The sequence below is a fragment of the Lutjanus erythropterus genome, chromosome 14, assembly GCF_056507025.1.
Source record: "Lutjanus erythropterus isolate fLutEry1 chromosome 14, fLutEry1.hap2, whole genome shotgun sequence".
In the NCBI taxonomy this organism is placed as follows: Eukaryota; Metazoa; Chordata; class Actinopteri; order Lutjaniformes; family Lutjanidae; genus Lutjanus; species Lutjanus erythropterus.
The window spans coordinates 16407696-16431004 of NC_139330.1; positions in this window are offsets into that span (position 1 = coordinate 16407696).

The following is a 23309-nucleotide window of genomic DNA, read 5'->3' on the forward strand; positions in this document are numbered from 1 at the left end:
TTTTAGTCATGGTTTTTCTTCTCAGTGACTCCATTGGTCCAAATTAATTAAAAGCTAGAAGTGTAACTGGAGAGGACTCACTCGAACGTGAAGTGTTCATTTCTGTTGATGTTCTAATAAATAGACAAGAGGGCTATAGAAACAAAACACACACACCTCCCAGCTTGTGTTTGGAAAGGAGTGAAACTCTTCTCAGTTGAAGTGAATTGCCGAACAATTGCCTTTATGCAGCCTGTGCGAGTGTGTAGCTACATGCACATCCTCACTGTTGTGTTTGTGGGTATTATTAGCGTATTTAACGGGATGCAGATGTGCCGTCTCTTTCCAGACATTTGGCTTTCATCTTCCAGAGCAAACACACTCTGGTGTGAGTATGTGTGTGTGTGTGTGTGTGTTATATGAGTAAATGTGTACTTTCGGTGCGAGTATGTGCATAAGTTTGGAGATCTGAGGTGAAAACATAAATGAGACATGTCTTTTGCTCTAATGCTTTATGTAATACCTGAAATACCTCTACAAAACTGTTTAAGCCAAAATACAACAACTGAACTAAATGCAGATCCATATTATATATATTTACTGTGAAAATCCTTTACTCTGCAGATAACAAAGACTTATATTTATGCAGACTGAGGTTGTGTTTTTCTACTTTTTTTGTGAATCGCAGAACAACATGAATCATGTGCATAAGTGAGTGTTTTTGTATTTTCAATTCTTTCTTTTTTTTCCATTTATTGGAGACATATCCTCTCATCACACAGCTGTGGGAAAGCAAACCACCTGCTGACAGCACACTTTATCATGAAAATGAGTGAGGAATACTAAAGGGTAGTTCAAGGAGAATAACAGTGTTTTTACGCTTGTGATTTACGGCATCCAGCCAGCATCATATGCACAGAGCAAATACCCCATTATGTAACTTTAATATGGACGATTTCTGTGTCACTGACTGAGTATTAATTTAAAAGATGTTGATTATAAAGTGCATTCACAATCAATACTTATGTGAATCTATGTGTGTTTATCGTTTTGTGTCTATACGGCGCAGTCTGCCTGTGTTTCAGACAGTTTTTATAGATGATGCCATGGAGACCAGACAGACAGGAGGAGACGCAGGGAGCAGAATCAGCTGACAGCTCAATGGACACATATTGACTTCTCTCACAGGCTACAAAGGCTAACTTTGGGTGTGTGTGTTTGTGGACTTATTTAACTTTCATGGGGTCCAAAACCATGTAGCTTGCTATACTTGTGGGGTCTGACCAGCTTTGTGCAGTCAGAAATCGTGGACCCCACAAGTTTAAAAGGCTGGTTTGGGGTTAATACTTGGTTTTATAAAACATATATTTTTATGATAAAATTTATTTCTAGAATAAAATGTTTGTCTCTTTGGTCTACTCCCAGATGATGTTAAAATGTCAAAACGGCAGGACTCATGGTGCCATTTAGGAATGACAACAGGGCGCAGGATAACTCTGCATTATGAGCGAGCTGCTTCGAGAGTGGCTGGGATTATTTGATGAGGTATCGGGTCAAGTTCTTGCACAGTTGCTAAATAGATAAGCTTTATGCAACTTATCTGAGCCAAATTTGTATTTGAACCATTTATGTTATGTAGACTTCTGAGGGTGTTGTGTTTTTGTGTTTTGTGTTGACTGTCTGGCTAGGTTTATTTTTGTATTGCTGGACTGTAGACTTCTTGTTTTGTTTTGTTGACAGACAGAAAGACAGACAGACAGAAAAGATTGGACAAACACTGAAAGAAGACATGTCATTCATGTTAATTTATTTTTATTATAAATGTTTGACCAAATGTGTTAAATATCATGTTAAGCAACAATCAATGTGGGTTCAGAGTTTGTCACACAACAGACACGTGTTATTAACCACCCAGCCAAATTTGAATCATTAAAAAAAGGTTAAGTATATAAATTTAGGTCTTAAAATCGTGAAAAAGTTTTCTCTCCTCTGAAATACGAGGGGCACATTTGTGCACATTGTACAAGAAATCATCCAACCATGTTTCAAAATCTAAACGTAACTTATCTCATTAGTTTGTCTAGAAACATGCAATCACTTAACGGAAAAGTCAAGTCCTTTCAAGTCATCTCTCTCAGGTGTAAGTCAAGTCTCAAGTCATAAATACCAAGTCAATGTCCAGTCTTTTGTTAGTGTTAGTTGAGCAAGTCTCAAGTCTTCAAATATGTGATGCAAATCTGACTCCAGTCAAGACATGTGATTTTTGCTTAAGCTAAACTACAGTTATTGGACATGTTAACATCTGACTTTTTGCATCCAGAAAAGAAAAACATTAAAAGGAAAATAAAACACGATAAATGAAAAACAGGAATATGACTGCCATGGTTGTAAGTGTCTACTGTCGAAGAAGGAGGTATATAAGTCCATTACTTTGAGGTCGTCATATCAAAAAGTCCATGCGTATTTTCCACTGTAACATAAGACATCAATTTCTTCCATTTAGGAATAAAAACATTTACTCTTATTCTAACCATGTCTGCCATCTTAACCCCAAGTCTGGAGACGTACTTGCTTTTAACTACCTGTTTGCATATGCATCCATGCACATGATGTTCGCCTGACATGTCCTCCACTTGGAGCGATGGTTGTGCACGTCCTCAGAAATTAATGCTAACATGAAACAGCAAGTATATCTCTATCGTAACTCTTTGGGTAAGGGGGGAGGAAATGCATTATGTCAATGACAGGTCCCCATGAATACAATAATAAGTCTGTGTGTGTGTGCATGTGTGAAACCCAGAAAGAGAAAGACAGAACAAGCAGAGAGGAAAAGAGCCCAGTATGAAAGCCAAAGTATTTGAGTAAGGGTCTCTCAGCTGGGAGTGAAAGGTGACTTCAGAGGGTTTCAGATCAAAGTGCTCCGGTCACAACAGCTCATCAACCTGCGGCTCGCTCCCACACACCATTACTGAAATGTCTTTACAATACACACTTTACATCCACCCCTCTGTTCCTTCAAACCTGTGTGAGCCTGCACAAACAACTAACGTGTGCAGTGTGGTTTGCGCAAGAACAAATACAAATGGAAGTCATTTGTCTTGAACACCACACATACACATATGCACACACACAAACACACGCACACACACACACTCACAAACACACACACAGACAAAGTTGTAAATGGGGGCCAATCTGTGTCATGGGAGAGGAGTCAGAGCACATCCAAGTATTTCAACATATCTGCCACAATCAGCGAGATTTACTTTCTTCTACTGAGGTGAATGGACGACGTCGTGTGGTTATATAAGCAAATTTGGCAGAACATCTTCTTGCCCCATTGTTTCATTCTTTCTTGCATCAACAAGTTTTCTATCTTCCCACAATAAAACACGCTAATCTCACCAGGAACTGTTTATATAAATGGCTAACTAAGGGTATTTTTCGTAAAACAGAAAGTGAAAGAACGGGTTGATGCATACTCACATTTTGGGGTACTTTGGGGTCTGATACTGTGTACTTTCAGTGTTTGCGTGATGTGTTTCTGGAAGTTTGGCCACAAAGTTACACACACTGAACATTATACTGTGTGCTACCTGTTAGGTTTTTACTCACACCTGTGCAGCGGTCAGCATGACTGAGCTGACAGAGTTGTGGTGTTGTGTTCTGTAGCCCATCTGTCTGTCTGTCTGTTTTGGGGGGTCTCACTCCAGGAGTCCATCTCCTGCTCTCTGCATGAGTCATTTCTTACTGTACTCTCAGAGAACACGCTAAGTGTGTAACTCCCGTCAGGTTTTTCTCTGAAGCTCTAAAGGCATAGCAGGTGTCCTCAGGTTTTTTTTTAGGACTGTGACAACCTTGAGAACATTTACTACTGCCAATTCAGCTGTGTTTTGCTCTCCCTCACTTTCACTTTTTTAATCTCAGTTTGCTTTATTGGCATGATATCTCAACACATTTCTGTTGCCAAAGCTAATAGAGGAAGAAAATAGTGAATAAAGGAGAAGAAGAAGAGAAAGAAAATGTGATTATAAAAGAAAAAATACAACCCAATTCCAATAAAAGTTGGGATGCTACATAAAAAGTAAATAAAAACAGAATGCAAGATTTGAAAATACATTTTAGTTTTATTATTATTTTAACATGTAAACTGATAAACTTTATTGTTCTTATTGTAAATATGCACTCATTCTTAATTTGATCCTTGCAACATGTTTCAAAACTTGGGACAGAAGCAACAAAAGGCTGGGAAAGTTTTAGAATGATCAAAAAACATCTGCTTGAAACATCTGACAGGTAATCAGATTAACTGGTAACAGGTGATCGTATCATGATTTGGTATGAAAGGGGCATCCCCCACAAGGCTCGGTCTTTCACAAGCACGGATGGGGTGATGTTCCTCACTTTGTGAGAAACTCTTCACAAAACAGTTCACAAAGTTTAACAGTTTAAGAATATCGTTTCTCAACACACAACTGTAAGAAATTTAGGGATTTCACCATCAACAATTTATAATATCAAAGATTCAGAGAAATCTCTACACGTAAGGGGCAAGGCCAAAAACCTTTGACACCTCAGGTGGCACTGCATTGAAAACTGAATATTTTCAATAAAACGTTGTTTTGACTACAAATGCCTGTTAGGATTCTACCATGTAAAGCGAAAGACATATCAACAACATCCAGAAACACTGCAGACTTCTTGGGCCTGAGCTCATCTGAGATTGACTGATGCGAAATGGAAAAGTGGTCTGACAAGTCAAAATTTCAAACTGTTTCTGAAAATCATGGATGTCATGACTAAAGAGGAAAAGGACCATCCAGAGTTCAAAAGCCAGCATCTGTGACGATATGGGGGAGTGTTAGTGCCCATGACATCGTGGCATCATGGTTGACATCTGTGAAGGCATCATTAATGCTGTCAGGTACATACAAGTTCAGACAAAATGTTTTTCAGAGACGTCCCTGTAGTAAAAGAGTTTAGGTACTAGACTGGTCTGGCTGCAGTCCAGACCTGTCTCCCACTGAAAATGTGTGGTGCATTATGATGCACAAAATATGACAAGAGAGACCCCATACTGTTGAGCACCTGTCACATGTGCAATAACATTGTTTGCATCTCCCACCTACTGTACCAAATCGTATGTAAAATCTATTGAGCCCAATAAGCCAACATAACATCTGATTTTCAAATTTACACACATTAATCAGTCTTATCATAAAAACACTTAACACAAAGCTGCTTTTGAATAGTTGTGTCTAAATATGGTAAAAGTTCAATAACAGTAAATGAATCTGCAGGCTGTCGATGATGAGCTTGTAAACACATGAATCTGTCACATGCAAATAAATTGTTAAACATTCCTCAACTACTATTCATCTTTAAAGAGAGACCATGTGACCCAGGAGGCACGAGTATGGATGGCTGAGCGTATTCTGTTGGTTTCCATAGATCACACTTTGGTTTGAAAACGTACAGGCAACTGGCCCCAGCGGGGGATCTGCCACTGCTCCATTGAGGCTCTGTGAGGCTGAGGGCCTGCTGGCTGAGCCTTTGTCTGGTTTCCTCTACATTCTCTAGAGAGTCACGAGCCCTGCGCCCTCACGCCGCCATATGGACCACCTCAATGGCTTGTCAACAAAGTCTTTAGCCAAAGATGGTGAATCAGAAGTGAAACAATGGCTTAAGAATCACTTGTAGGTTTCAAGAACCTCCTTAAGATGTTTTCCGCTTCATTTTATCTAAAATAATAAAATTTCCAGGTCAAATAACATGGCACGATCTCCCGGTTTTTGTGGGCAGAGTCCTCATATTTGTTGCTTTTTTCCCCAAGCAGGCATTGTCTCCAGATTTCCCTCGCTGCCTATGCTAATTAATGCTCTCTCTTTTCTTATTTCAAATGAGGTATAATCAGCGTCAAGCTCTGATTTTCTGTACTGTTCATTAAAAGGGTTTGAGAACCATAAAATATTTCTTGCGTCACAGTGCTGTCGTCACATAAATGCTTTAATTACGTTTTAATTTTTGCAACAAATCAAACATGACTCATCGTCCTGTTTTTTGGAACTTGAGTCAAATGACTAACAAACAGCAGAGGGAGTTTTTGTAGTCTGATACTTTTTGGGATACAGTGAACAAAAAATGTCTTTTACCAGGTTCTTCTTCCAAAAAAAACACTTTACATTACACTATAAAGTCAGGTTCAGAGTCTGTTTTTTATGGTTTCAGCTGTGAATTTATGCCAGAATGAGCCACATGAAGTACAGCTGGTGTTGAGCTAGCTGGTTAGGTCGATCCACAGAGTTTGACACCTGGTGCTGTCCGGCCACGGGAACAAAATCTCTTCAGCTGCTTCTGTGATGTTGCCCAGGAGGAGCCGGGAGATGCATTAAGGTTCATGGTAACACTGCTGAATCGGCTTTTTGAAGTGTGGACTGATGATATACTGTTGTCATGCATTTACAGGGTTTGTAAATCGAAGGAATGCTATTGCAGTATATCATCTTGATTCTTTCCCGAAAAACTCTCTGGAATAGGTTTTTTCAATGGTTTACAAGGCTCTGGGATTCATTCCCACAACATTTAAAGAGAATAAGTCGGTGGCACTTTATTTTACGGTATATTAATGAGATGTATCAAGCAATTCTCTGTATCAAATTAGACAAAAACTAGAAATAATATGTTCTGTATTAGACCCTTTATTTGACCATTATTAAGTTTTCTTGGTCTAATTCACAGAAAAGTTTATTTTTACGACAAAACAATCATGTGTCAACAGTGGGAAAATATACATTTTTGTTTATAGTACAATTATGTTGTAATGTGCCCCAAATCACTCTTAAAGAAAATCTAATCAGGACTACTTGTGGAAGAGAACACACTTTAGTTTGCACTACAGGTCTGTAATGTGTCCCAAATTACCCTCTAAGAATGCCTAATAATGGTCTAAATGTGGGAAAAAATACAAAGTGTATTTACAGCACATTATTATTGCTTCTATTTTTTGTTACGTCTTATGATTGTACCATAATAAAGTGCAACTAATAAATCAAAACTGAAGTCTGGAGCATAATTTGGGAGAAAATGTCCTCAATTTAGTCTGATCTGCATAACACGTTGGTTTGGTTCTGTTCCTTCCTATTGTAGTTTCTCAAGTCTGTATAAGCTGGAAGCAGCGAACCATGAACCTGGATATATATACAGTACATGTTTCTCCACGTGTGTGGATTACTATTTTGCAACTGTGCATAAACACACACTAAATACCAGGACAGACACACATATGCAAACACACTTTTTCTCACAAGCAAAAACTCTTGCAGTTTATTTTGTCACTGAAACTGAAAACCACAACACAAACAACATGCCTCATGCTTTGGTCCCAACCACATGTTTCATCCTTGACAAAGGCTCTGACACACAATCCCTGTCTCCATGTATCCACGTTCTCTTTTCTCTATTTCTTTGAGCCTCCTTGGCTCTTACATTAGTCAAACCGTCCTCACACACTTGATGTTTTTGGCTTGTCCTTAAACCTGATCCATTTGTGTGATAAAAAAAAAGCCTTTAAGACACATGGAGCCTGTTAATATTTCATTAGTCATTCATCCCTGTGTGTGAAACAGCGCGAGTGTTACCCTCTATATACATCCTGTCTGTCATCAAGCTGGTATGTGGCCATGTAACGTTTGTGAGAGATGCTGAAACAGGTGAGTGAGTGCCAGAAACAGCTGAAAGACACTCAGACATAAATCACACTTTAGTGGCTCTCAGTTAAGGTTAAAACAAAATGAACAACAGCCATTGTCAATAGAAATTTAATAAAAGAAATGTCTTCAATTTAGTTTGTTTAGCTTTGGAGAAACTGTCTTTCTAGTAATTGCAGAGAGATGCAGTGTGCAGCTGTGCCGTTTGTTTGACTTCTTACTTCATTATCACACGAATAGCTCTACACATGAACAGGGATTCATAAGGCATCATTTCTCTAACCTCCACTTCTCCTGTTCATTATGCAAAAAAGCGTCAAGGGTCTTATTTCTGGCAGACGTTGCCAGCAGTAAATATTCTGTAATACAACAAACTGTCCCAAACCATAAAATTTTAGCAGTACTACTATTTTACCGTGACAGTATGAGGCCATCTATCCTCATTCTCCCAGAGAGATGTGTTTACATTTTGGAATTCATAACAGAAACTCATCAAACGCTAATGAGAACGTTGAGAAAAATGATATTTGCTGAAAAAGAAAAACACACTTCTGCTTTGGTATGCTGTAAATCCAGCCAAACCTGGACATTGTCCAACCTGAAAATAGGGGAGAGCCGCGCCGAACACATAATTTCTTTGTATTTCCCTCTTTACACACAGACGCATTTATTTAGAGTAACCATATTTTATTGAGAACAACATACACATGTCCTATATCAATACCAACTGTTACTTTAAATCTTGGATAAATTATGTTGCACATTAGTATTTAAGCCTCTCTATGTCAGGATGAAAGAAACACAGGCGTGGGACAAATGTAATGGTTGAATAAATCCACCACAAAGCAAACAAGTGATGAACAGCAAGTGTTCTTAGTAAAATTTCCTTTCTCTTCTTATAATTCAATCAAGAGACACACAGGGTAAGATAAAGGAAAAAGAAAATAATTGTCTTTACTTGCCCAGTGTCCGTCTTTGTTGGAATCCTGCTGACAACGCCAAACTGATGAAGAAAAATATGTGCTTCTGGTCAGGAAAAGATCATTGTACAGTATGAAAGTTCTCTCAGATCAATTTATCATATTAAATGTTGTATTTGTATGAGACTGGGTCAATGTGCCAAAATTTACCTTAATGCATAATCACCTCTTATGTACTGTCACTCACATGAAACATGCCGTCGTACTCTAGCAGACACACCTGAACTGATGAGACCTCTGTTGGTCTTCTACACCCTGATCCTGAACATTTACTGCAAATATAATGAGCAAATAAATAAAGGTATATGTGACATTTTCCAAACAAAAAATAATGTATAGACTCAAATAGAGATAATCTCTATCAGTCATACGTACATAGTTGAAGTGTGTGGTGGTGTCTCTATCTGCAGAGACCCTGCCCTCTGCCTGTATTTCCTTATTTTTCTCACTGTTTTGCTTCACTCTGGATACTTTAGCAACCTAAAAACATTGATTTTTGACATCCTGGTGTCTTTCCAGTGTGTTTACAAAGAAGCTCAGACAAACTCTGTTGTTTCTACCTTGATTAATAGCAGGACAAATGTAACATAGTGTTACCTTTACTTTGTCCCTCTTTTGTCTCCTTCAGCTTTACCTTGGCTAGCACCAAAAAAAGGTTTGAATGATAAATTAAACCTTTACTGATGCTGAGCCTATTGATTGGTCTGAGAGATCATATATATTTATGATCACCAACAAATAAACATGACCTTAAAAACAAAAAATCTTTCATTTTATTTATTTTTTTTTATTTTCCAAGTGAACTCTGACAAAAGTGATGAGCTTGTGCCTTCATAACGGGGCATACTTCATAAGGACTTCACAGCATGTTCCTGACTTCAATGTTACAGGAGAAAGAGGTGTTGCAACCATCTCCCACTACACTTTCAACCCTGCTCTCTCCTACTTGCAGTAAAAGCTTAACATGGAGCCATCATTACGGCATCCAGTCTCCGGTGCTTGAATTTTCTAAGTGCACTGGACATATCATGTTTCCTGAGCTGATCAATTACTGTGAAATCATGGCATAATTGTAAAGAAAGCACTTTCCCCCAGTTTTCTGCTTTCCCTTTGCGACCCCCCTTTTGGGACAACCCCCCCCAGGTCTTTCTATTCTCAGTCATCCGCTGAGCCGTAACACCACAGCTGCTGTCTCTTTACTGCTTTTCCATGCCCAGGTCATTGCATAAAACACTTAAAGAGCATTTAAAGAGAGAGTTAAAGCTACAGCTGTCAATCAGAGTGATAGAGCAGCTCAACATGACTGTCACTTTTATGTGCTCTCTTTGTAACTTAGCAGGCTATAATGGTAGGCAGCCATGCTGTTCTGTGTGCTCAGGCACAGGTCTGTATCTGTAATCAAAAGCCTATTAATCAGAGTGAGGAAACAGCACCAGCAGAGAAGCGAAGACAGAGTATCTTGTCCTCTTTCAAATGGACAAATACAAGATATTGTTACATGCTATTCCTGCAAGGCGCCTTTGAAGTAATTCCCCAGCTGGGAAACAGAGGGTGATTTTTCATGAAGGCATAAATGAACATGAGGGGGATTATGTGTGCAGATCGACTTGCATGTGCGCTGACGCACAATCACACATATGCAAACACACAAAGACACAAAAGCAAACAAGGACGTATGTAAAGATCTAAAAATGGATTTCCTGTGGAAAACATACAGTATTTGTTGTATGAAAACTGGACTGTGCACTGAAAAAAAAAAGAAAAAAGCTTAGAAAACTGAGCATTTCAAGGCATCTTACTGCGATAGATTTCTGAATTTTGAGCCCAACTGAAACTCTTAGAGTGAAAATTCATCCCCAAATTAAAAATACATGTTTTCTCTCTTACCTGTAGTGCTATTTATGCATCTAGATCATTTTGGTGATGTCTGCCTTCTCTCCAATATAATGGAACTAGACGGCACTCGGCTTGTGGTGCTCAACGGCCCGAAAAATTCATTTGAAAAACTTAACAGCAATGTCCCTTCCCAGAAATCATGACCCAGTTAGATAATCCACAGACCTTATGTGTCATGTGGGAACTACTTTCTTTTCTGAAGCATGAAAGTGGTTCCAGTAGATTCTACATTAGAAAGAAAGTAGTTCCTACATGAAACTGCTCACAACAAGGTCTGTGGATTATCTTGAGTAACCAGGCCAGGATGTTTGGAAAGAAACGCTGGTGTATTTTTTTTTAGCACATTGAGCACTACAAGCCAAGTACCATTTAGTCCCATTATATTTGAGAGAAGGCAGATATCTCCACAACTGATATCTGATATTTATTAGAACTCAGCTACTAAAACTATTTCTATATATAAAGAGCGCTACAGTTAAGAGGAAAAGAATATATTTTTGGAGGTGTGAACTGTCCCTTTAAGTGTGGAAAAAGTTTTACTTTTTGTTGAGAAAATTTACTTTTCTTCTTTTTATATAAAAGCTATTTTAGTATTTTCAATGAAAACAATTTTATTTATAAGACTTCAAAACTTCTCTATTACAGTAAGCTGCCTTGAAATTCTTGGTCGTCTCAACTTTTTTTCGGTGTGGAGATGTGTGTGTGTGACGTGTGTTGACATGGCGGTTGGTTGGCCTGGAGTTATTTGCCTCTGCTCCTAATGGACCGAGTGATCCCTGAGGCCCGCTATCAGCAACATACATGCGTCACCGATGCTCTCTAAGTCGATGACAAATGAGGAGGAGACATGAAGGAAAAGACTGGCACGGGAGGGAGAAACCAGAGGAAGTTGAGTCGCTGACAGGTGAGGAGAGAGGACAGGAGTAGAGGAGTAGAGGACTAGAGGAGTGGTACAGATGATGTAGAGGAAAGACAAAGTAACAGGAGGTGATGGAGAGAAATGAGCGGCCAGCTAAAGGTCTGTTTCCAGAGCTGGCTTTGATTAGTGACTGTAACCACGCTCTGTTCCTCATTAACTCAGCATAGCGTGGAGGTGTAGCAGAGAGAGAGAGAGAGGGAGGGCCAACTCGTTCTGGGAGGTTAAGACAATGCAGAGTGAATCAGAGACCTGTCCTGCTCTCTAAATTCATCGTCTACACGTCCCCCTTCAAACTACAGTTAACCATAATTCAACAACAGCCTCTGATCTTATCGGGGCTTCCACTCTGGGATTCACGCCCTTTACTGGTGTAAAATATGTGTGTTAGAATAAAGTGATCTTCGTCACTAAAGAGGCCTCAGCTGCTATAAAACGTGTTGGTATCTTCATCAGTGAGGCAAACGAGTGGAGAGGTCTTTATTTTCTCCGCTCAGCGCTCAATTGTGAGCTTTTCTGCACAGAAACAGTTAGACTGCACTACATTGTTGGATGGCAATATTTAGTCTGTCCAGTCAGTTCACTGTGTTGGATCAGACTCAAATATCTCAACAACTGCTAGATTATTGCCAGTAAATTTTGTACAGACATTTATTGTGTCTTTGGAGGATGAATTGTAATAACTCTGATGATCCCTTGAGTTTTCTTCCAGCACCATCATCAGTGTTGGAGCCATAATGTACTCTGAACTATGGTCAGAGTTAAGTTTGGTAAAGAGGGAAATGATTTAGTCAAACGTGTTAAAGTTAAATCTGGGGTATGGATGAACAGGAATGTTTTGTGAATGATATATCTGTTGGGTTGCCAGGTCTGTGTTTTTTCCACAGTTTGGGCTAGTTCTGAAGTGTAAATAAATTAGCTGAAACTTGTTTACCAACTACAAAAACAAAAGCTTTACTGGCAGAATTTGAGTTAACTTTGGGCAGTCAAACTAACAATTAGGATCGCTGACTATCAGGGGGTCAGCCCCACAAATTACATTAACATTATCAATAAATACACGTCAATATTTTAAATGAAATATTTTATTTATATCTAAATCCTGAACAAAACGGTCTCCAGATAGGCGCTACACACATTAACCTGGCACACATCACACGTACACCTACATAAACCACGCACATGGGCTGGGATGGGATGGTTTTAGGCTGGTTTTTAGGCTGGTTTTGATCTGCAGTCGGGCTGGTTTTGTCACACAGACCTGGCAACTCTCTCATGGAGCTACTAGCATGGCTATGGTCTTTTAGTCTTGTTACAAACCTCAATCTTACTGGATTGGATTATTTAGAAAATGTGATTATATTGTTAAATTTAATGTATTTTTATTTGAAAATATTGACAAACCAAATGACAGCTGGAGATAAGACTGATTTTAGCTGGATAGGCAAACAGAAAGTTAATGCTCAACAGAAGCATGATACTTAGCCTTAGCGTTGGTCCACACACATTCACACAAACATGCATAAACGCACACTGACACACACTTGGATACATACCATTTTGGCTCCGATATGAGACAAAAAAATTTTTCTCGAGTTACGTTTGAGTAAGTGGGATTTTTTTTATACACTTTATCATTATTTTCCATCTTTTTTATTGTTTGAATACTAGAAAATTCTACATTTACAACATCAGATGCTCTTTTTGAATGGGCACCAGAGCATCAGCCCCAACAAAAACGAGTTTTGCATCATGGGATGTTTGTTGCTTGGCTAGTGAGTTTCTTCAAGTGCATTTATAGTGTGTCTGTTAGAGTTAGTCAGCGTTAGAGTTGTTTGTTTAACCCAGTTTAAGTGATCGGAGCTTCCGAGGAAATAAATTCCCACTGAGCCAAACTGAGTCAAAAGCGTCTCCCAGAGTTGTTCTGTGTCACCGGTGTCACTGGATGTTATGAGCAACTCAAAACGTGACTCACGCAAGCTACACTCATGTGAGATGTATGTTAATCTTTCATGGAAGTATTTCATGTTTTACTTCTGTGAAGGACAGATAAGATTACTGAAAGTGTTTATCCTCAGACAGAATTTTTTTTTCCTATACTCTGGGTCATTTTATATCTATGCCAATATGTTGCATTCATGAAGTCCAATTATGGGTGGTCTTTGAAGACGCTCGTCAACCACTACAAGTGCTCTTTTCAACTTTCTCTGCATGTGGCCTGAACACTTGAGCAAGCCTGACCAACGCTTTTATGCTCTAAAGGTCATAAACCTCTAACACATCACACACACACACACACACACACACACACACACATATATTCTCAGCAGGCCTGCCCTGACTGACACACCAAGCACTCAGGGCTCTGCTCGTATAAGCAGGTGTTGCCAACACTGTGATAAAGTTCAACAGAAAGCATTAGACTTTCATTGGGGGTTAATTTGTTTCTGTTGTAGCAGGAATAGCTAGAGGACTAATACTTTGAGGATCCTACACCAGCCTTGAATGAAAACAGAAATACAGAAAATTGACTCTTTCTGGTGGTGAAATGAGATCTGTTCGTCCTGAACTTCAGAGGACAAAATGACAGATGAAAAATAGTCAAATTTCTGCTTGTAACTTTCCAAACCCACACTGGGCCAGTTCCAATGTCTTTGGTGCTCTGCTCTCTCTTCACGAACTACAGTGAGGGGCTATTTTTCACGGGGGGGAGAGAAACAGGACCGACGGGTTAGCAGCTCATTCAGCGCCAGTTTACCTCCTCTCCTCTCCTCATCCATCTTTTCCACCCTGTTCTCCTGTGACAATGACTTCACACTCCTGTCATGTCCTTTTAACCGCACGGAATTGAGGGATGGTTGTGCTCGTTGCAGTAAGAGTCGCAAAAATTCCCATCTGTAAAAAGCTACATGCACTTTGAGTGTGCTCCATCTGTGTGCATTGTTTCGTTTTCTGCCCTGATGAGGACCATGTGAGAATGAAAATGAAATGAGGATTTTATTTTAATCTAATTCAGAGTTATGATTTGAATTTGGGGTTAAAATTAGAATTAGTTTTAGACCATGTCAGTATACTTTTCTTTCAATGTTTGGCAGACATGGAAAGTAACTTAGTACAAATAATTAGTTACTTTACTTGAGTAGATCTTTCAGGTATCTGTACTTTACTTGAATATTTATTTTTCTGTCAACTTTTTTCCTCCTACTTTTTTAAACAAATATCTGCACTTTACTCTACTTTTGTTTTATTTTTAATGCATTTTAGGGGAGTTATTATGTTTATTTTGCATCATTACACACAGCCTTCCCGACATCGAGACCGATTTCTACCTAAATGGATGAGACAATAACACATAAAAAAGATAATTCCTTGGTGTACACATCGATGCATGTTGCAGACGATGGAAATGTTGTTAAACATACAACAAGACAGAAACAATGTTAAAGACGTAACAACGACTAAGAAAACAGGACTTAGAAAAAGACTTAACAATAGATTAACAATGTAAGACATCTCATGAGGCAAGATTGTTGTAATTAGGCGTACCAGCACGAAAATGATGCAGCAAGACAAAACTAAGTAAAAGACGTAACAAATTGAAAACGACATAAAAGACATAACAACAAAAACATGATAAAAAAAAAGCATAACAAGATGAAAATAATGCAGCAAGACGAAAACAAGACGAGAGAGAGACCACAGAGAAAAGATGAGGTTCAGTTCGCTTTGCACAGAAACAGCCAGTATAGATATCCTTCAGGGGGTTACTGTTTACTTATATACTTTGAGTACATTTCAGAGACTTTACTTTTTTACTTTTACTTCTACCAGAGTCTTTTTACACAAGTATCTGTACTTCTTGAGTAAAGAATGTGCGTACTTTTGGCACCTCTTTTGTGTGTCAGCTCTCTTCTGCTTCAGGGTCTCTCTGTGAAGTTATTTCTACTGACATATTTTTCTGCTTCTGTTTAAAATGATTTGATCAAGGATCTCAATGTAGCATTGCCAAAGTCATCATTAGCCTTGAGGTGCAGTTACTATATAATCAATCAGTATTTCATCCTGACAGAAAGGAAGGAGAACAGAGGTTTACTCAGTAAAAGTTTAAGTATCTGTTTTTATCTGGAACAGCGTACAATCCATTTAGCCGTGGTTCTAACCATTTGTTAGTGATAATGCCACATCCCAGTTTTTTTCCAACCGCAAACGAACTGAAAGAAGAGGGAAAAGAAGGAGGATTTCAGCATTTTCCACGTGCATTTACTTATGTGTGTATGGATGACAAATGTTTGGAAAACTATCTAAGAAGGCTTGTGTGGACACAAAACTTTTAGCACATTAACACTTTTATTACATTATGTAGACTTGGCCTCGAGATTATCAACGTAAGAGACGGGTATTGATGAGGATTTAAAGGTGGACTTGGAGATGTGAACGTAATGCAAGACTTACATGATCAGTAAAGAAATATTGTTTTATGTTATATGTTTATGTTAAATTTTTTTACAGTAGTTCATGCACTTAATATGAACTTTTTTTTGTAGTGTGTGTGTGTGTGTGAGAAGGCATGGAGGTTCCCAGTGCTCCTGCCTCTGGACCTTAACAGGACTCTGTTCACCTCGGACAAAAGCAGCTTTGTGTCTGAGGGCTGTGTGTGCAGTGAAAAGGTTTCAGGAGGTGAATGTGAAATAAGGTTGTCTCTTTTCTTCTCTTGCAACCATTTCTTTCACTTCCTCGCCTTACAAATGCATGGACGCCATTAACAGGGAATCAAGTCCATTCAAGAGGTGTATAATGGTCAAGAAGCTGTGATAATCCGCTGTTCAGATGTTGGCTGGCCGTTGAAATCTGAGCTCGCTTTGACTGGAACTGTATGTCTGTCTGCGAGTCTGTGTGGCAGCCTTTCAGCTACTGTGGCTTTCACTTGAATCCCATTAAAGAGGACACAATGAATAAAAGTACAGAGACCAATCAGTAGAACAAACTTTTGGTTTTCCCTGCGCCTCTCCCTCTTTCAGAAGGCTCATTCTCTTTTTTTTATGCCTCCATATCGGCGACAGCAGTGGCTGGAGGCATTGTTTTTGGGTTGTCCATCCGTCCATCCATACCATTCTTGTGAAAGATATATCTCCAGAACACCTAGACATTACTTATTTAAATTCAGCAAAAAAAAAAGTCCAATTGAACTGATTAGGTTCTGGAGGTCAAAGGTCAAGGTCACTGTGACCTCACAGTACCCCCTAAAAACTTGGCATTTTGCCCAGGTGGGTGTTGTTTTGCAGGACGTAGCAGTGAACACTTTGAGAAGCTCATGAGTGAGCTCAGTGTCTCAACTTGTGCTCTCGAGTAAGTTTTATCTAAAAGGATAAAATGATGAGGTCAGCGTCACTGTGACATCATAATGTTCAGCTCTCTGTCAGTACTCTGTACTCTTCTGTAAAAATAGTCTCAACTTGAGGGCGGCATGTCTCTCATTGGAAATTATTTACTGGAGTAACACATGTCAATATACTAAGAACATATGCATGAAAGTGCTCCGACTACCTTTTATTAAATTCCTCCACAGTATTCATGAAATATATTACATGAGTTTGGACAAACATGGATATAAACTGCAACTCGACCCGTTGGCGGAGGTAAACAGGGAGCAGAAGCAACAATCATTTCTACATTTATTATGTGACAATAGTAGAGTACTGGACAACACACATATATTCTGGATATGATGACTCACACACATTCACGCACAAAATATGAGGCATAGAGGAACATAGACGTCACTCTATAGGGTTCTTGTGTAAATATTAAGTGGGCTGTAATAGTCTGGGCCAGTGATGATGTTGAGGGTTTACTACAAGGAACCCTGTGGTGAACATACACACATTAAAACCGTCTGTCTTCCAGACATCCCTAACAGACACAGCAGGCCTCCATATGCCATATTTACCCGGGCTGAGGAGTAAGAGCTGTATTTGATTTGTTACACTGGACTGTGGTGGCACACTGGATTCTTGTACTTGTGTCGTTAACACCTGAAATTGTGGGATAGACTTTAGTACTCAGATAAACCCTCTTTGTTAATCTCCCTCTTTGATGCACCTCTTCCTTTCCATATCTTGCAGTTCCTTGCGGCTGCCCCCTTCTCTTCCTCTGCTCGTTGTGAATCTCTGTTATCAGGTGAGGTTGGTTAGCAGGTCTGTGTCGCGCTGTGGTTTTGATAAGAGTTGTCTTGTTCCCAGGCCCGCATAGGGCAACGTCAGGTGAGCCTGTGTTGGCTGCCTGCTGTCAATCTGTCTGACCAGACCTCAACACCCACAGGGAGCCTCTGGGAAGCGTCTGAGCTTCAAGGCGCTATCTCGAACATTATAAAAACCTGATAACATGAGCGAAAGGACAGAGGAAGAGGGGACAGGAACAGCTTTTTCTCAAGTCACATTTTAACACTTATAGTGGCTATAAAAGGGTTAAAAGAAGATAAAAGGAGCAGATTTTGCATTGTAGAGCTGGGCTGACTCTATGACCTTCGGTGTGACTGGTAATGGGAGGATACAGAGGAACCATTGCTGCATGGTTGAACGGTTTGTTGGCTATATGTCTGCTGGGGCTTTTGAAAACAGAGCAAGAGACAGGACGATTAAAGCATCTCTGCTGTTTACGCAGCTTTGTCTCCTTGAAATGATGTTTATATAGAAGTAATTTGCAACAGCTAATATGTTTTGCAGGAAATATAATGCACACAGATGACACATAGTATTAACATAACAATGAAATGCTGATAATTATCAAACCTGGCAAGCTGCGAAAATGTTGTTGTCACAACAACATAATTATAAAAACTATTAGTACTATACAAACATAGACAGGCCTGGTTAACTAAAGTCTGTGACCATTATGCATCTTTATCAGATTTGAAATACAACCATTTTAGGAGTTAAGGCCCAAACTCACTAAAAGCAGCTGGCGTGCATGTTTTGAAGTACACCTATTATTTTAAAAGGCCCGTCAAACTGCCGTGACGCCCCTGCTCCAGCCTTGTTTCGGTTTTGGAGCATCAAACGAGGACCAAAGCTTATTTTCTGCAGACGCAGTTTATTATGTTAGGAGAGAGCTAAAAGAAATAAAAGGCTTGGACGAGAGAAGTGGGTGTTGATGGGGCTGCAGTGACACCTAAAACCAGGTTAAAAAAAAGAAGCAGAGAGAGAGGCAGCGTGTTTCATAGTTTATGAATAGCTTCACTCGCTATGGTACCGTAAATGATTATGTATGTGTAATGATTTTCTGGCACTCTATAAAATCACTAAATACCCACTTTTATCGTTTGGCCTGCATCATTGGTTCTTAGAGTTTGGTTAGGCCTATGGTCAAAACACATGAAATCTGAATAGTCCCCCCTTTTTTATAGTAGCATTGGATATTTTAATAATATGTTCACAGCTGATTTTATATTTCAAAAATCTTGTCAAAGAGTGGAAACAGGGGCTTGGCTCTGTGCAAAGGTAATAAATCAGCCCACCACCTCTAAGCACTTCACTATTTACCATGTTATATCTTGTTTGTTTAACCTGTTCAAAAAAAATTGTGTAAAAACAATTTACCATTTTATTAGGGGTTATGTGCCACGCTTTTTCTTGACCTGGTGCAGTAAACTCCTGGTTTACTTTTTTCTTGTCTTCATGCAAATCAAAGCTAATAGACAGATATGAGGATCTTTTGCAAAATATATAGTTAGTTACTATATAGTTATATAGTTATTTCTTTAACCCTTCAGACCCGAGCAGATTGCATGTTGCTGCAACACATATTTCAAAAAACACCAGACAAAAAACAAGTAGCAGTAGAACTGCTGCAAATAAGATGTGATGAAATTAATCTCAGTCTGCCTGAAAGAAGAGAATTTAATTTTAGGCTACTTTTATAACAAACGTTATACAAAAACAGCAATGATAGGCCTTCAAAATAAAACAAAAATGTCCCACATTTCACCCCACACAGCTGTGTTATAAGAACAAATGACGGTAATGTGGCAGCAGTTTTTATGAGTAATTTTGCTGAATTTATGTGTTAAATTTATGTCCTCTTTTAGTCTTACTTCTCCACAGATATCAGCGCCCAACTCAGGCAGCGAGAGCTGAGTAGATCCCACTGTTTACTGTTGATGATTATTTGATGTGATTTTGGTCAAAAAACTCTCAAAAAATCATTGAATTTCACGCTTTCCCCGGGACAACAGCACCCATCTCAGGCAGCGTGAGCCACGGAGGTCCCACTGTTTACGAACAGCGGAAATAAATCACAGACCTCAATGTCAAGATGTATATTTCCAATTTTAAAATGACAGACGCTCCCAGTTGCTGTACTGAAGTATAGAACGGGCGCTCTGTGGCTCTATATGCAGATCCAGAGGGTTAAGACCTTCAATGAAGCATCAAAACAATGGTTATCATGCAGTCCTCAATCAGTGACAGTCAGTAAAGAAATGTTATCATTACATACAAAATCTTAAAGACATAAAGGCTTCATTAGCATATCTACATCTCTCTCATTGCACTCCAAAATAAGCAAAAAAATGTCATTCTGATTATGCTTGAAGGCATGACAGCTACCTCTGGAAGAGATTAGAGAGCTTCCCCTCTTCTGGCTCCATGTCTGTGGTTGAGGTTCTGCTTGGCAGTTTCTATTGTGCTGCTATATGGGGTGTCCCCTCTACATATTTTATTTCTAAGGTTTGAACTCTATCTGCGTCGGCTTGTCTGTCGGTGTCTGCCACAGGCCTCTGTGTATGAAATGAAAGTATATACTCCCCGCGGGTAAATCGTTCATATTTACGCAGCTGGTCAGGGCTGTGTGGAAAGACTTAGACATATTTGGACAACTAAACAATGTTAATTTGAAACCTATTAACATTCTGCTTCGGTTCGGGTTGAGGAAGATATTTTCAACGCATAACAAGCACAGAGAGCAGCATTTGTTTTCTGTTGAGGAGTCTTGCCTTACATTTTCATCCGTGAAATCACAATCACCATGCAGGACTCTACTGCATAGCTTTCAGGAAGAAATGTGGGATTAAAAAAACAGTGACTGAACTTCAGATTTTTCTCCAACGCTCAAATACTTGCATGCAGGTCAAGCTGTGAGTGGTTCAGAGTCTGGGTCAGTATAGTTTTTTTTTTTTCTACGTTATGTTATTGCGGCAGAGGTAATTATTTTTTCCTTTAATTGAATCTGTCTGGGGCTTAATGGACTGATGCTGATGGATTAGGCTGGTTTCCTGTCCCCCCCGCCCCCCAAACACATACACTGGTAAGCACTCCACTCAGGCAGTTCGGACTTGTAAAGACAGCCCGAGGCCATTTTATCCGGCCATAATCCAACGTGTCCTTTAGGACAAACACTATCAAATACAGCTTTCACACACGTGCGGCGCTACTGGGATCACACTCCGGCCTCGCGACCACAGCTTAGGGCTGGACGGTGGTTAAATGGGGTTTCCAGCAGGGCTAAACCTCGTCCACTGATGTATGATTTATGATGAGCTTCCTGAAAGAAACATAAGAGGCTCCTCTATGTACTGCCAGTGTTAGTTTACAGCAAACGCTCGTGTCACCTCGTGGCAGCATGCAGTGGTCTGAAATATTATACAGACGGTTAAAGCAAATTTAAGTGTTGAAAAAAGGCTCCACTCATAAATGCTGTAACATCAGTGATGTTATGATGATGTTGTAAGTACTACTTACTTGCATCCAAAAGTCTACCAAGTTAAGATTGACAACAAATGTAATATCTCCTGATAAATGTAGAACAGCTTGAATTTAGCCTTTTAATTCAACAAAGAACGATTTATTGTTTCTTTATTTCTTAAAGACGAAAAATGCAATGTATTTACTTTCCTAAATCATAAAAATGACCATGATATGTCATCAGGGATTAAGCAGACATGTTTAGTTTAATATTGTTCTCTGACAACAATACTACAGTCAGCATGTTCTCCTTTGAAGTTTTACATTCCGGTCCAGAACGTCTGTTTTTGTTTGCCCATTTCATATTTATTATGGTTAAAATTAATGCCGAATGTAGGCTGAAGGAGTTAGTGTCTGTTTATGACTTGTAAAAAATCACTAATAATAGGTGTAGATATTTTTAGCGGTCAAACTGAGCAACATGTTAATGGAGACTGGCAGGCAGTGAGACAGGTACTGAACTGTGTATTTTCAGAGCCGTAGGCTTTGTTTTCAGAATAACACTGACAGACAAGTTTTCAATCCAGGAGTGGAGAGGAAGGAGACACTGACAGTTAAAATACTGTTTATATCTCCAGCTCTGTATTTGGACTGCAGTACTCATTTTTGAATGTCAGGGTCTTACACATTGTTTTGTTTTGTTTTGTTTTTTTGTTTTTTTTGGCATTTTGCCTTTATTTGATTGAGACAGTTGAAGATATGACAGGAAAGGAAGTAGGGAGAGCAGAAAATGGGCTGTAGGTGGGAACCGAACCTACAGCTGCTGCAAAGGACTGACATCCTCAGAATACAAACTCTACCAACTGAGCTACAGAGACACCACAAATATTGCTTTTTTTAATGATGCCTTGAGTCTTGTGCCCAGCAGGTGACCCGCAAAAACACCATGTAAAAATAATATAGCACATATAATAAAGTAAGATGATTTATTCCCTGGAGAAGTCAGAAATGAAAATGATTATGGATTATTGTATTATTCATCTATATTTGTTAATACAGTAATATCAAGCCTCACCAGTTGCCAGTGTTTTATTGTGAAAGTCACACTGACATAACCTTTGACCCCACAACATGCCAAATGATGCCAAACTGAAGCAGGACTTCAAACCCGCGCTGTGAAGCTAAATCCTACACATTGGTCCCTTAATTAATTCCATAATCAATTAGACAGCTCATAACTGATTGATACTTGCTCATTGAGTCATTCACTTGCATTAGTATGTATTTCTGTGTCTTTCTGTGTGGCCTTTGCGTCAGTGAGAGATGTTCACAGCAGGTTTATCTGTCTGGGATTTGTTTAGACTGTGGTCAGACTCGTTTCATGGGGTCCTCAGGGAAACGTCTCGAGCACAGACTCAATTTGTGAAGCAAATCTGCTGTTTTTCACATATAAAAGAGAGTTGTTTGCCTCTTTGCGTTTTTGGTCTTTGTCAGGCTTGGGAGATGGCTTACATCAAGCGTGCAGATTTATAAAGACAACATGATGTAAACAGTTGCGCAGTGTCTGAATAAACCAGGAGCAGATTGGAGATTAAAATAGGTGTTTCTAATAAGCGCTCATGCAGTTTGCTGCCTAAATGACATGTCTTTGACTTATCAGTCCACAAGAGTGGTTACGATCCTGCCAGCTGTAGTTTGTACATGAACTATGACGTATATACAAGAGAAGATAAACATCTATTTTACTAAAAAAAAAAACATTGCAGCTATTATGAACTGATTCTTCATTTGTTCAACAGAAAATATAAACACTCACTCACCATTAACAAAGGCAACCACTGATTATGATAGTGACGTAAAATGGCAAGTTGTTTTCAAGCTCACAGTCTGTTTGTGTTACGATACAGATAACAGAATTGTTTGTTCTTTAAGCACAAAAAAAAGAGTCAGAAAATGTGACTGTCTAAAAAAAACTTCAGTTTATTACAATCAGTGCTTTTGTGATTTTTCCCCACATGTGACAACCTGTGTGATGCATGCACCAATTAGCACATGTTGTTTTTGCAAGAGAAGCCATGACCTCTGCGTCACGTCTGGCACATGCTGGTGTGTGTATGAGGAAAGAACAGACTGGGTGTAGTCGGCCATGTGCATG